This window comes from Triticum aestivum, chromosome 1D, assembly GCF_018294505.1.
Source record: "Triticum aestivum cultivar Chinese Spring chromosome 1D, IWGSC CS RefSeq v2.1, whole genome shotgun sequence".
Taxonomy (NCBI): domain Eukaryota; kingdom Viridiplantae; phylum Streptophyta; class Magnoliopsida; order Poales; family Poaceae; genus Triticum; species Triticum aestivum.
In genome coordinates, this window is record NC_057796.1 from 338,233,948 (window position 1) to 338,247,581 (window position 13,634).

At 45.6% G+C, this 13,634-nt stretch overlaps 1 pseudogene across 1 annotated transcript; it reads left to right on the forward strand.

Moving 5' to 3' along the window:
* Positions 1–6,130: 6,130 nt before the first annotated feature.
* LOC123181891 (NAD-capped RNA hydrolase DXO1-like) lies at positions 6,131–12,515 on the forward strand (annotated as a pseudogene). Its single transcript, XR_006491932.1, has 13 exons — positions 6,131–6,518; positions 7,501–7,727; positions 7,809–7,874; positions 8,008–8,086; positions 8,683–8,762; positions 8,849–8,872; positions 9,121–9,251; positions 9,799–10,006; positions 10,088–10,141; positions 10,510–10,556; positions 11,250–11,334; positions 11,689–11,752; positions 11,884–12,515. The product of XR_006491932.1 is annotated as an NAD-capped RNA hydrolase DXO1-like (transcript).
* The last annotated feature ends 1,119 nt before the right edge of the window (positions 12,516–13,634 follow it).

The window sequence follows — 13,634 nt, forward strand, 5'->3', positions numbered from 1 at the left end:
ATCGAAGATGGAAAGGTTTGTTGAACCAGTTTTCAAGACCGACGACCGAAGATGAAGAACAGTTCGGAAGAATCGAGGAGCGTCCCCAACTTGAAGACCGGTTCAGGGGGCTACTGACAGTGTCCTGGATTAGGGGGTACTCACCACGTCGTCTCCCGATCAGTTGGATTGGGCCGAGGACCCCGTGGCCGCATACTCATGGGCCAGTTCGGACAACCCCTGCCGCATACAAGGAAGACTCCACAAGACTTGGCGCCCAAGACAAGGACTCTCCTAAACCCTAGGCCTCCGGTGTCTTATATAAACCGAGGACAGGCTAGTCAATAGACAATCTCATATTCATTACTACAATCTCGTGGTAGATCCATGTACTCTATACTACACCCATATGAATACAATCAAAAGCAGCATGTAGGGTATTATCTCATCAAGAGAGCCCGAAGCTGGGTAAAACCCTGTGTCTATGTTACCATCGCTCCAAGACGCCTACCTTAGGACCCCTACTACGAGATACGCCGGATATTGAACCGACACTATGTTTTTGAGGGTTAGGTGATTCTCATGGGCTCGCATCGAGAAAGATATTTCAAGTGTCTATAAGAGGATGACATCAAGTGTTGGTGATCATGGTTGACAAGGGCAAGTTCAAGATGACCGTCCCAAAGGATTACATGCTTGAAGCTTGTGGATGATCACATGATGGACAAGTGAAGATGAATACAAAGCAAAGCTTCCCACATTGTATATGGGGGAGAGACTTGAAGACTTCATCAATGTCTTGCCTTCATCTTGAGCCAAGAAGAAACATCAACATCAAGCTCAAGTGAACGGCTCGTGTCAAAGGTATTAGTTCCTTTGACGTTAGTGTTGTGGAGTGATGACCACCAAAGAAACATATACACTCAAGAATGGATTCTCGATAGCTATGTAGTGTAGCTCTTTTATGATTCTTGAGTTATAGGGATCCCGCACTATTAAGAGGGTATCAAAGGGGTTTGTGATGGATTTGCTCAAGTCAACATCTTCTATACACAATTCCACTCATATCCTATATACCAAAGAAAAGCCAAAGCCAAATAGTTTCCCAAAATATATGATCTAACATTTCCATACTTTGCACCCTCCATTTTGGTTTATCTTGGGTGGTTCTCTATGTGAGGACCTGGAGCTTTTCCATAGCTTCAAAATGAGTCCAAGATCATCAAAATCGGAGTCCGGATGTGAAAGTTATGCATGTTTTAGTTTTGGGGTTCATGCTGTTACTTTAGCCGGACGTCCGGTAACGTCCGGAAATCCGGTGCGCCAATCCAGAAGCAAACAGACGGATTTCCGGTACTTATCGGACGTCCGGTGCCCGGACGTCCGGCAAGTGTCGGATGTCCAACAAACCTGTTTCGCAAATATCCTGCTACATTCGTCTGATGGCGTGCTACAGCCGTCAGACGTCCAGTGTTCCACCGGACGTCCGGTGCCTGTTTTGCCACCGGACGTCCGACACTTTCCTGAGCAGAATTCCTCCCCAACGGCCACATTTGGGGCCACACTATAAATACCCCTTCACTACTTCGTGGAGGGGTTGAGCAACACAACTATCTTGATCCACACTTGAAGAAAAACTCCCTCTCCTTTCTCCTACCTCAAATCTTAGATCCCGCAGAGATTTGTGAGAGTTCTTGAGAGAGATTCCACTCAAGTGAAGATCCACTCCCTCTCCTTCTCTTGACCAAAGGAATTCGTGATTTGAGCAAGTCTTGAGCATTTCCCCCTTGATCTTGTTACTCTTGGAGGTTGGAGACTCCTAGGCGGTAGGAGTGCTCCGGTGAGGAATCAACTTGTGATTTGTCCCCCGGAAAGTTTGTGAAGGTTTGGAGGCCACCTCAAGGTCTACCACTAGTGGTTGGGAATCGCCTTCATGGTGATATCTCAAGGAGAATAGGTTGAGCCTTCGTGGCGTTGGTGTGCCTTCGTGGTAACATCCACCTCTCTAACGGTGACTAGCTTCCCTCCAAGGAAGTGAACATCGGGATACATCATTGTCTCCGTGACTTCGGTTATCCCTAACCCTAACTCCTGACTTGTGGTTTACCTTGGTCACTTAACCGTGGATTCACTATTCTTGTTGTCCTTATTATATTGTGTTGGTTACCATATCGTAGAGATTATTTAGGCCAACACTTTATAGTCCGCAATTCATACTTCCTACTATTGTTCTATCTTGTGTTTAGTGTGAATTGCTAGCTTGTAACATTCATTTCCATATCTTGTAACATATCTTGTGTAAGCTTGTAGTGCTTACTTGAGTTTGCTTGTATCATTCAATTCCATATATTGTGATACAATTTGTGTAAGCTTGTATTGCCTACTTGTGGGTGTGTGTATTATTCATTTCCATATCTCATGATATACATTGAGTAAGTTTGTGTAACTAACTTGTGCTTACTCATATCCTTATTGTTCTCATCTTGTTTATGCTAAGTTGTTGGTGCACTTAGTGAGCCTAGTATATTTAGGATTTGTGCTTGAAAAGTATCCGCTTAGTTAATTTCCGCATTAGGATATAGCCAAATCCGTAAAAGATTTTAAAACACCTATTCACCCCCCTCTAGGCGACATCGTGGTCCTTTCAGTCCTGTTCATCGGCAGCCAACTGGCTGGGTCGGAACGGAATAAACAGCGCGCGTGTTCATCAGGAGCCAACAGGCTTGGACGGAACAGCCGAAACGAGGTCTGGCGTACCGCAGAACGGAGGAAACGGCCTTCTGTTCGACCGCGTACGGTCGATACGGGGTCCTGTTCATCGGGAAGAGTCTGGCGTACTGCAAAACGGAGGAAACAGACTTCTGTTCGAGTGCCTATGGTCGAAACAGGGTGCTGTTGATCGGGAGGGGTGTGGCGTACCACAAAGCGGAGGAAACGAACTTGTGTTGGGGCGCCTACGGTCAAAACGGGGTCCTGTTCATCGGGAGGGGTGTGGCGTACCGCAAAACAGGACTCCACGGGCTACTGTTCATCCACCGTCGACTTCCTCCAGCCTCCACCTACTACTGTTCATCCACCGCCGACTTCCTCCAGCTTCCACCAGCTACTGTTCATCCATGGGGTCCTGTTCATCCAGCCTCCACGGGGTCCTGTTCAACCAGCCCTCCACGGGGTCCCTCCACCGGCTACTATTCATCCACCCCCACCTCCTCGGTCGGGGTCCCGTACATCCAGCGGCAACGACCTCTACTACCACGGGATCCTGTTCATCCAACCCTCACCGGGAACTGTTCATCCAACCCCCACCGGGAACTGTTCATCAAGAGGCAGCTTCGATCGGCTTTAGTTATCAGCAGTAGCGAAGGAATCACTCGGGTTTAGTTAACAGCAAGGGATTGATCGGGGTTCAGTAACGTAGCTAGTGCAATCGCTCGGGTTCACTTAGAGCCCAACGCCTCGCTCGGGTCCAGTTAGAGCGCAACGCCTCGCACACACGCGCGTACGTGTACGAGAGAAACGCGCAAACCTCCGTGCATCGCTCGGCCCGACCACCAACCATAACTGGGAACTCCCCAAAATTTTCCTCACCCTCGCTTCTACCACGATTTTTTCCGTCATGGACGGCCCAAAGAATGTCATGCAGGTCGTCTCCGACCCGCCCAGGACGAAAAGCCCATTTTCTGTCATGATTTTTTGTCATAGAAGTAGGAGCCCACCACATTTACGATGATACCGGGTTTTATCACAATTATCGTCATAGAAGTGTCATAAGCATGACAAAAAAAATTGTTCGGCCCAAAATGTCATGGATGTGTCTTTTTTGTAGTGCAAGGTGCATGACTCGTAAACCTGGACCCGTAGAAGGCATGCGCTGGCGTTCCCCTGGGATAATGAGTGGCGTCTCTCCGAAGAGTCACACCACGCGACGGCGTCGCCACTTGGGTTGCGATGGCATGCCCACACTCAGGCCCCAAGTCTGCCTCCTCCGAGGGACCAAACGAATGCCACCGGGTTTTTTCTCGACGATCAACAGCCCCCGATCATCTGGGTAAACCCGCAGTCCGGAATCCGTTGTGATTTCTTCCAAGGAACAACAAGTCACGATTCAGAAACATATTTCGAGTGCCCCCGCAGCACTCGGACTCAACCGAAGGATCGGTTTGTTCGTCCTACGAAATCTCAACCGATTCGGGGGCTAATGATGTGGTCACCTATTACAGGTAGGGTCAAGGACCCATCATTTGAGACCCACATGGGGCCCATCACCATCATAGGTAGGTCCCTGGACCATGCCAACATTCGGATGCATACATCAGGAAGTCCACTCGGACAGCTCGACGACACTCGGACGACCACACTTCAATGTCATGGGAGCTGCAACGGTCGAGGAATCCTAAGTCATCCACTAACTAGAGTTAAGACTACCGTTACCTGTAACTGATGTAGTAGAGGCTCATTACACTAGTAACTGACTCATTCAATGTCATTAATTGCCTCGGCGGCGTGGGAGACATGGGGCTGCAGCGCACTGTATAAGCCGCACCCCTCTCCATAGCCATGCAATGTTCAATCTCTGTAACCATACCCATCGAATCAAAGTAAGCCTCAGGGCACGAGACGTAGGGCTTTTACCTCCGCTGAGAGGGGCCTGAACTCGTTAAACACCGTGTGTCACACCTACGCCGTAGCTAGTCTCTGCCCCTTATTCGTACCCATAGTACTCATTTTTAGGATCATAACCCCGACAACCACCGCCGTTCCGGCGGTGATGAAGAAACCTACCCTACTATTTACACGCATAAGAGCATCTACAGCCGGACCTCTCAAACCCACCTCATACGCCCGGGCGGGCCGCCCGGTCACTGTCCGGTCACGATTTTTTGACCCAGACGGGCCCCTCAAACGACCCTCAAACGCCTGGGCTGATCGGCACCCCCCATATCCAGCCCAAATATAGGGCGGATATGGGGGCGCCCGGGCACGCCCGCCACGTCGCCCTGACAGCATGGCCCCACACGGACTCGTCGGGAAACCCGACGGTCCGACGCCTCGATTGTTGCCGCGGTGTGAACGTCGCGTGGCGCCGCTCCGGCTCCTCGCCCGAGGCCGTAGCCGGCTATTTAAGCCGGCCGGCGTCCCCAGCCCTAGCACATCCACCTCTTCCCTCCCTCCGCCGCCACTCGAGCCCGTTAGCCATGCCCCACGACGCCGATACTACACGATCAAGCACCGTCTCTTCCTCCTTGAACAGGCTCGGATCCGTAGGGAAGCAGGGCTACCTCTGGAACCGGAGGAGGATTCAAGGAGGTGGAGGAGGAGGTGCCGGCGGAGGAGGCGCAGGAGCCGGCGAAGGAGGAAGAGGAGGAGGAGGAGGAGCAGGAGCAGGAGCCGGCAGACGAGGAAGAGGAGGAGGAGCAGGAGCCGACGGAGAAGGCGCCGCTGCTAGATGTGGGGGAGGAGGAGGCACCGACGATGGAGGAGGACGTGGGCGTGTGGCCGGAGCAGCACACCATCCTGAAGTCCATCCGCTCGGAGTCGGCTGCAGAGGCCAGGCGTCACCGTCGGCAACAGATGGAGACGGCGTAGATGGCCCAGGCTCCGGTGCTGGCGACTCATGCCATCTCTGACAACGATGAAATTTGAGTAATATAGAACGTAGTACGTAGCTATATATGGATTTAGGGGATGAATATGAGAGAGCTGTATGTGGAGAAGGAAATATGAGGCGTGCCCGGTCAGTGTACGCGGATGCGCCCGGTCGTGTCCGCGGGCATTTGAAAGGTAGGATTTGCCAAGTCCGGTTATAGATGCCCTAAGGCTCGGATCGGGGTTCCTCCACAACAACAGCTGAAGAGTGAAGAAGCCGCTGATCCGGATCTGACGGTCCACATTTATGTTTTCAGGTTTTCATAGGTTTTTACATGAGACTTTCTCAAAAAGAAAGAAACATGGCTTTGGCCAGTGGTGAGTTCGATTCCTGCTACACTGTTCCGGCCCCAAGTCGGTCTGGTGAACCCTATTCCTGTGCGTCCTACCGTCTCCAGCTCTGCCGTGTCGATTCCCACTACAAACCCTCCCCCCCGACCAGAACAGAAGAAGAGAACCTTTCGTCTCGGCTGTCCCCCACTGACCCCCGACCCCGAACCCTCGCCGGCCCGCCCGTCCGTCCATGGACTTCGCGGAGCAGGACGTCGACGTCTTCGGCGAGGAATACGACGGCGCCGAGGCCGAGGCCGAGGGCGGAGGCGGCGCCTCCTCCGGCTCCTCCTCCCCCTCCTCATCCTCCTCGTCCTCCGCCGCCGCCTCCTCCTCCTCCTCCAGCGCCGCCTCCAGCGGCCGCAGCAGCAGCCCCGCCGCCGGCGGCGGGGACGAGGACGGCGCCGACGACGGGGACGGCGGCGAGTACGACTCGTTCGACGTCGTGCCCGTCAGGCCCGCCGCCGGGTACGGGGACGAGGAGGAGGAGGCGAGAGATTTGTTCGGCTCCGACAACGAGGAGTACGTCAAGACCCCCGCGCGTAGCAACTACCTAGTTCCAGGTCCGCCTCTCGTTACTGAATCAGCCGCTAGTTTCTTCTGGGCCACGTTGTCTCCTCAGTATTTAGTGAGCAGAATTTCTTAGGAGATTGCTACATAACCCTATCCAGTTTCTGTGTGATTGGCTGGTTCTGTTGCTCGTGGGGCTCTGGGAGCTGCAGTGAGCGTTTGGTCTGTGGCAGAATTAACCCTCTCGCTCCAGTACACGAGATGAACTCTTCTTGCTGCAGACTTGTGTTTGAATCGTTGTTCCAACTTTCAGCGGTGTATGTCAGGCTAAGTAGAGCATAATGTTGGATTAAATTCTCTGCTAGCATCTACTGGTTCTTGCTTGAACTTGTAGGGTCAGAGAGACTTTGAGTTACAAAGGCATTAAGCAGAAGTACTGAAGAGAGTAGAAGAACGAACCATGAAACCATATATATAACTGGGTCGCCGTGAGTTGGAAAGATACATTCGACTATCTTCATGTCCTTTTTGGGTTGAAACTAGACAAGTATACTAAAGAACGGCAATCTGTAAATAACTAAAATTCGAACTTAATTCTGCAGTAAATTACAACTACGAATAAGGCTGAATCTAATCTCATTCTGTTTCCCAAACAAACTTGATCACAGTTTCTTCCACAATACCATCTCACTAGACTACGATAGGTATAAAGGTTTAAAAATCGAACATAATGATCAGCACTGAAAATGAGACTGTATTTCCAAGCTTTGTGCGTATCTAGCCTAAATCATGCTCATGCTTTGTGTGTATCTAACTGAAATCTGCGCACACTCAACCCATATATACTCCATTAGTGATACATAACGCCCATGCTTTTTGGCGGAGAATGTGATGACTGGATTGTTTCCCTTGCCTGGATACTCGATATTCTGGGGACTTGGTAGCTAGTGCTTTGAAAAGGTCCGGTGTATCTAGGTTGGGAGATAAGGCAATAAGGCATTAACACCCTCTTATATTTTGTGCCTCTCTTTATAGTGCTGCCCCCGATACGGAACACCAACAATTTTTCTCGAGGAGGACGAGGTGGCAGGGGCCCACCTCTTCTTCCAAGGCCAGGAGGCCATCCAGGAGGACGAAATAATTTTGGCCACGGCGGGAGGTTTTCATATGGAAATGGGCGTAACGTTGAAGGTTTTGTTTCAGAAATGAAACTTAACAAGAGTGAAGAAACTTTATCTAGGAAAGCGGTTGCTTTTCAGGAGGTGCATAACAGTACCATGTTCTTTTGATTTTCGTTTGATGTATTTGTTCTCTGAAGGGCTATCCTTTGTTACCTCATGCAGCCATGTGAGATCGCATGCTACAGCCGTGTTGAGGGTGGGGATGTATATTTTGATGATCGCAGCTTGGTAAGATCTCAGAGTTGTTGATTATCAATTTCATTATCTATCGAGTGTGAACCTTTGATTTCTGAATACACGTTTTTTCTAAAGAAAGTTTGCCCTAAAAGTTGGCTGTTGTACTAAACATCCTTTTTTGTAGAGGCTTTTCAAACGTAATATTTGTGACTATGCTGGTGAAGATCTCAATAAAGGATTTGAAACGTTTATAGAGAAAAGAGGTACTTCCTTTCTGAAGTTATGTTCGTTGTTTCTACATTCTAGTTAATACTATCAACTCGATTAATGTAGAATATATTATCTGTGTTATTGTTATTACCTGAAAATTGTTCCCTACAAACTCTGTTTCAGTTGTCGCATAATAACGTACACACATTTGTATGGAGATCTTGATAGCATGGGACCTTTCCCTTACTCTATATGGTAGAGCCAACTGTTTTGTATGGCAGGTGGGTCTTGAAACCTTAAGTGAACCACTTATAAGGCATCTACATAGATAAACATTCTTCATAGTGAGTTTGCGCTATTGTACTATATTTCAGCTGAGGTATTGCATCTGTGTTTTTCGTAAGATTGGATAATTTTTTTTGCATATAAGGAAGGACGTGAAAGAAAATAAATCTTGAAGAATGAACAGACTAACTGTTTCCAATACACAATGGGAAAGGAATGAAATTATTGAAGTTAATTCCGAAATTTATTTCTTGAACAGTAGGATCCAGGGAGATAATAATTCAATTATTTGGAAATTTTTCTTCCTCTTGAATTCGTTTTTATCTGAGAGCATTCATTCATGGTTAATGTGGTGTAATGCCAGATTTGGGTTCTCAAGGATTTGGCGATCTTCTTGCATGCATAAGAAATTCAAATCTACCTCTTCAGAATATACATTTTGTGGTAAAATGCATTATTGCCAACTTCATATTTGTTATTTTGGTATGCTATGCTTGGAATTTCTGATCATGTATACGCTCCTCTTGCAGACGTATCGCAACAACCTTAACAAGGTATGGTCCTCTCAGTGCAGACTATTTAAATCATATTTTTTTCTTTTCCATTGCTGCAACTTATGTTTGTCCATGTACAAGAATCAGATAGTTATCCTTACAGCTTACCATGTTTTTTGTATCTAGTTTAATCGAATGACAGATGCATATATATTTTGCAGGACACTGTAATAAAAGTGTTTTTTGTGTAATTTCTTTTACTATGCTTGTATGCTGACAGAGTCTATGTGACTATTTGTGATTGTCAGATATTGGCCACGGCTTATCTAAAAGATCCATGGAAGATGGGTGTGCACAAAAGAAGCGGTGTTGTATACCTTGATGTCCATAAGCTCCCTGAAAGTTCTTGCTGACAATAGGAAGAGTTACAAAGGAAATAGTGTTATGGTAATCGTACCTACGCAGGGGGTATTTTGTTAAGTTTGATGTTTCATGGTGCTCTCTCTCTCTCTCTCTCTGGCATTAGGAAGATTGAGTTACAAAGAAAATAGTCGGAATTTAGTCTGCTGAATATGGTGATGCTTTGAGTTTGTAATTAGTTCTTATAGGAATTGTGATAGCCCAAGGGTAATCTTTCCAATTTGAGTTGTTTACGCTGATTTAATTTGGCATTTTTCTGATCTTATATCATGTAATAAAATATACTCCCTCCGTCCCATAATATAAGAACGTTTCTGACACTACTGTAGTGTCAAACACGCTCTTATATTATGGGACGGAGGGAGTAGTTGTCTAAAATGTTAGTATCTCTGGGAAGCTTGGAAATGTGTGAAGGGCCGCATGTCATTCTTGTCATTTGCCTGTTAAATTAGCTGGTGCCTTGATGTTTGTAATCATATTCGGAATTGTCATCACTACAGCGGATGAATTTCTAGTGAATATCAATTTGATACCTTTTCTTCCTGGTGCCTATGCTTGATCCTCAGATGCTTTTGGGGCTATTCTTTTGAAAATCTTGCCACTGAGAACTCCATTGATGAAGACGGAAGCGGCATTGATGCAAATGTAGAGTATTGTTCTGTAATAAAGACTAAATTGGGCGCGCATCGCATTGTCATGGGTGCTGAGATGGACTGCTGTGATTCAACCGACGATGGTAGGCGGTTCTATGTGGAGTTAAAAACAAGCAGAGAGGTCGTTCTTCTTTTCCATGAGCTTTGAGTGTTCTGATACCACATATATTCAATCTAGTCACCATTCTGAATTTTGTAACAGCTGGAGTATCATACGGTGGAAAAATTTGAGAGAGAGAAGTTACTTAGGTTTTGGGTAATTTCTTGTCCTCTTATTTTTGTGGCTAATTGCATGTCACCATTTTTTTTATCGTAGCTATCATTTGCAACTTCTTATTCTGTTCTCTTCCACAGCGTGAAATTCTATATTGAAACTGTGCTCCATATCATCTTAGAACAGTTCCTTTTATGAAGTTTCTTAGATTTTTCATTGACTCCCTTAAGTTCTGAGGATGACTTGTTTCTTATATGCGGGGACTGTGGATATATGCTAACAACTTTACATGGAGATCTTGTTATGATTCCCTCTGCGATCACAACTTCAGCTTCATAGTATTTTATCTTCAGAAGTCATATCTTCTATATAGCTTGAAACATTAACTTTTACTTTACTAAATATTACAGATTCAATCATTCCTTGCTGGCGTGTCGTATGTTGTCGTGGGATTCAGGTAGTATTCAATCATCACGGCATTCTTTGTTAGTACTTCAAGCTTCCTGTCAGAGAATAAATCCTAAGTCCTTAACATGAGATGGTTTTCAAGAGTCTTTATGGTTGTCATATGTAAGGATTATGGTATGGGTAATTCCTATACTATTGCTGTCAATTAGATACAGAAGGAAACCCATTTCGTGTATATTTCGAATTGTGATGCTTATCTGAATTCTTCATTGGGTTCTCAGCCCCATACTCTCGATTTGAATGCACCATGCATCAGAGCTTTAGTATGTATCAAATTATCTATTAAAACAGGCCTAATGATACATAACTTTTTTGAGTTCGTAGTTCCTTCAGTTTAATTTGTTTGACCACTTTTCAAGCATTTTGTTCAAACCTTTATGCTTACTGTTAGTGGTATGAACATATCTCACCCAGTATGGTCTTCTGTTCTACACATTTAACACACTGCATGCTACATAACCTGTGGTATTTGCTTAATAATGAGGCATTCAACCAGAAAGACATTCAAATTCCAATCCTCTAACATTGGCTATATGGTTGATACAATTAGGAAGGGGAGTACAATTACCTTTTCTATCTGACTCTGTTCAGTGTTGTTTGCGATGTGTAGATGGATTGGCTGTAATGTTCAAAATTGGTTTTAACTTGATCAAGTTACACTCCTCTCTTTCTGGCTTTGCAGGAATGATGCTGGTGTACTTATACGAACTGAGAGACTAAGAACTAAAGATATCACACAAAAAGTGAAAGCAAAGAACTACTGGCAGGTATACTAAATTAATTCCGTGTTGTTTATTCACAACAGTGGAGTCTGATATGTAAGGAAGAACATGAGTGTGTGAGTATAATATTAGGACTTAGAAGAGCATAATAACATATATAAAAAAGTCGAATAACTGGTTTGTCTTACCAAATCTTAAATAATAGTGGAAAGGAGTGTACACTTACCATTACTCTGATGCCGCATTCCCTTTTTCTGTTTTGACGCGTAGGATAACTAATAACTACCCTCTTTTGTAGGAGTACCAAATTACTTGCTATGCAACATATGTGACTGGCTTAATTTTAATCAAATATATGGTTTTTAATTACTTTCTTGCACTTCCCACTGTAATATTCAGGGTGGTGTCTGCTTGGCCTTTGCTGACGAGGTTTTATGCTGGCTGTATGGCACTGTCAAAGAAAGTGAGAATTCCTTCACCACTTTTACTAGATGCATCTTCACCTTCCTCTCTCAAAAATATGCACTTGTTGCCATTCATAATCCTGAGTACTTGTCTTCATGTGCGTGACATCGTTTGCCCCATCTCTTGCAGATGAAGACTACGTTCTGCAATTTGCACACCCGTTCCATCGATTGGAACTATTAAAAGCCCAATCTCCGTGCCCCGATGCAATAACTCTGCATGTGGAACAGCTCACTGGTGCAACAAACTAGATCTGTTCCCAAGCAAAGCTTTGGCGCTGATGTTTCGCTAAACGGACAGTTTTGACGGACCTTACATAGCAGCGTTGCATCTTAGAATGGTTTGAGCTATAGTTCGAGGGGCTGATGCAGATGCATAAGAGACTGACGGCGTCATGCTATATGGTCGGTCGGTAACTGGGGGCAGTACGGTCACGGTTTGCTCTTTGTCCAAAGAGGTTTTGAAGCCATCGAACACTGTATTTCTTCTGTAATACCAAGTTATAAATTAGGGAAGTGCAGAGTTACACTGCCACTGTAACAGTTCATCGCTCAAGGCACCAATGATGTGTAACTTTTGTACCAATGATGATATTGAATTTTAGAGACGTAACATGTCAAGAACACCCCTTGGAGTTATGTAAACTAGCGGTATATGCTAAGAGTTTCTTTTCGAACAGGGCGTTTTGGCTCCCGGGCTCAGATGAGCCCGGGAGTGAACAGTAAATTCGCCAAAAAGAGTAAGAAATTCAGAAAATTTCATTTTTCTTGTGGTGAAATATGCTTGAGTTCGTGATGTACGTGCAAAAGTTCAGAGCATTTAAACATCTGACGAGCTCTCGGCAACGAAGACAAATTTGAGATATGAGAAAAAGTTTACTATTTTGCACTGTTTGGACTTGATTTTATTTTTTCATGAAAGCTACTCAGTTGTCTGAATGAGCTGGAAACTGGCATGGACATAACATACTCAAGCATCTTCCAACACAAAAATTTATTGTTTAGAGGGTGTTGATGAGCTCAGGAGCTGAATTGGATATTTGTTTCTTTTTAGCTTATTATGGAGAACATCTGATACGGCATGGTTGGTTCATGGTTTTTTTTGCCGACGAATCGGTCGGAGGCCTGGAGCACTGCGTTTTCATTTTTAGATCGAAAGTAGGGTTTATGAGTGTTTAAAGGGAAACTCATCAAAACCCATGAGATGTGGTTGTTCCATGTTCTTGATCTGTTTTCTCAACAAAGTCGTGGCGGGGGGCGGCAGCGTCGATTTGGTGTGGATTTAGCCGGCAGCAGAGTCGGGCGGGTAGGGGCTGGTCACGCGGAAGGGAAAGGAACGGCGGCGGTTGGCACGCGACCAGCTTTTTTACATCTTCTGTAGGTGGAGATGCAAATTTACACCGCGAGGTGTTAAAGCTCACGGAGATTTAATTTTTTTTGCGTCTACATGTCCTGTTGGAGAGGGGTTTTTAGGCCTCGAAGATACAAAAGTTAGTTATTTTTGCATCTACATCTTCTACTGGAGATGCTTTTAGATACTTGTGACTAGACACATAAGACGTCAAACATGTTTAATGACGGTTGACTGTTTACAACCACCTCCACATCAATTTCAAATGTTTGATGAAGGATCAGTGTTGAAGATGGTCGCTCATAAAAGAAGCAACTGAGGGAGTGGTAGAAAACAACATCATTCAGTCGTTCGAGAAATAGACGCTCCAAGAAGAAAAAAATCATAAAGTGACGCATAGTTAAAGACACCAGTGACATCTGACCGGAAGACAAAGAACAAATAAGAGAAGCCGGTGTAATAAGCAAAACCAATTAGATGCTCCAAATGACGTCGCGACTAGCCTACCACTACTTCGTGCCTGCTTGAGT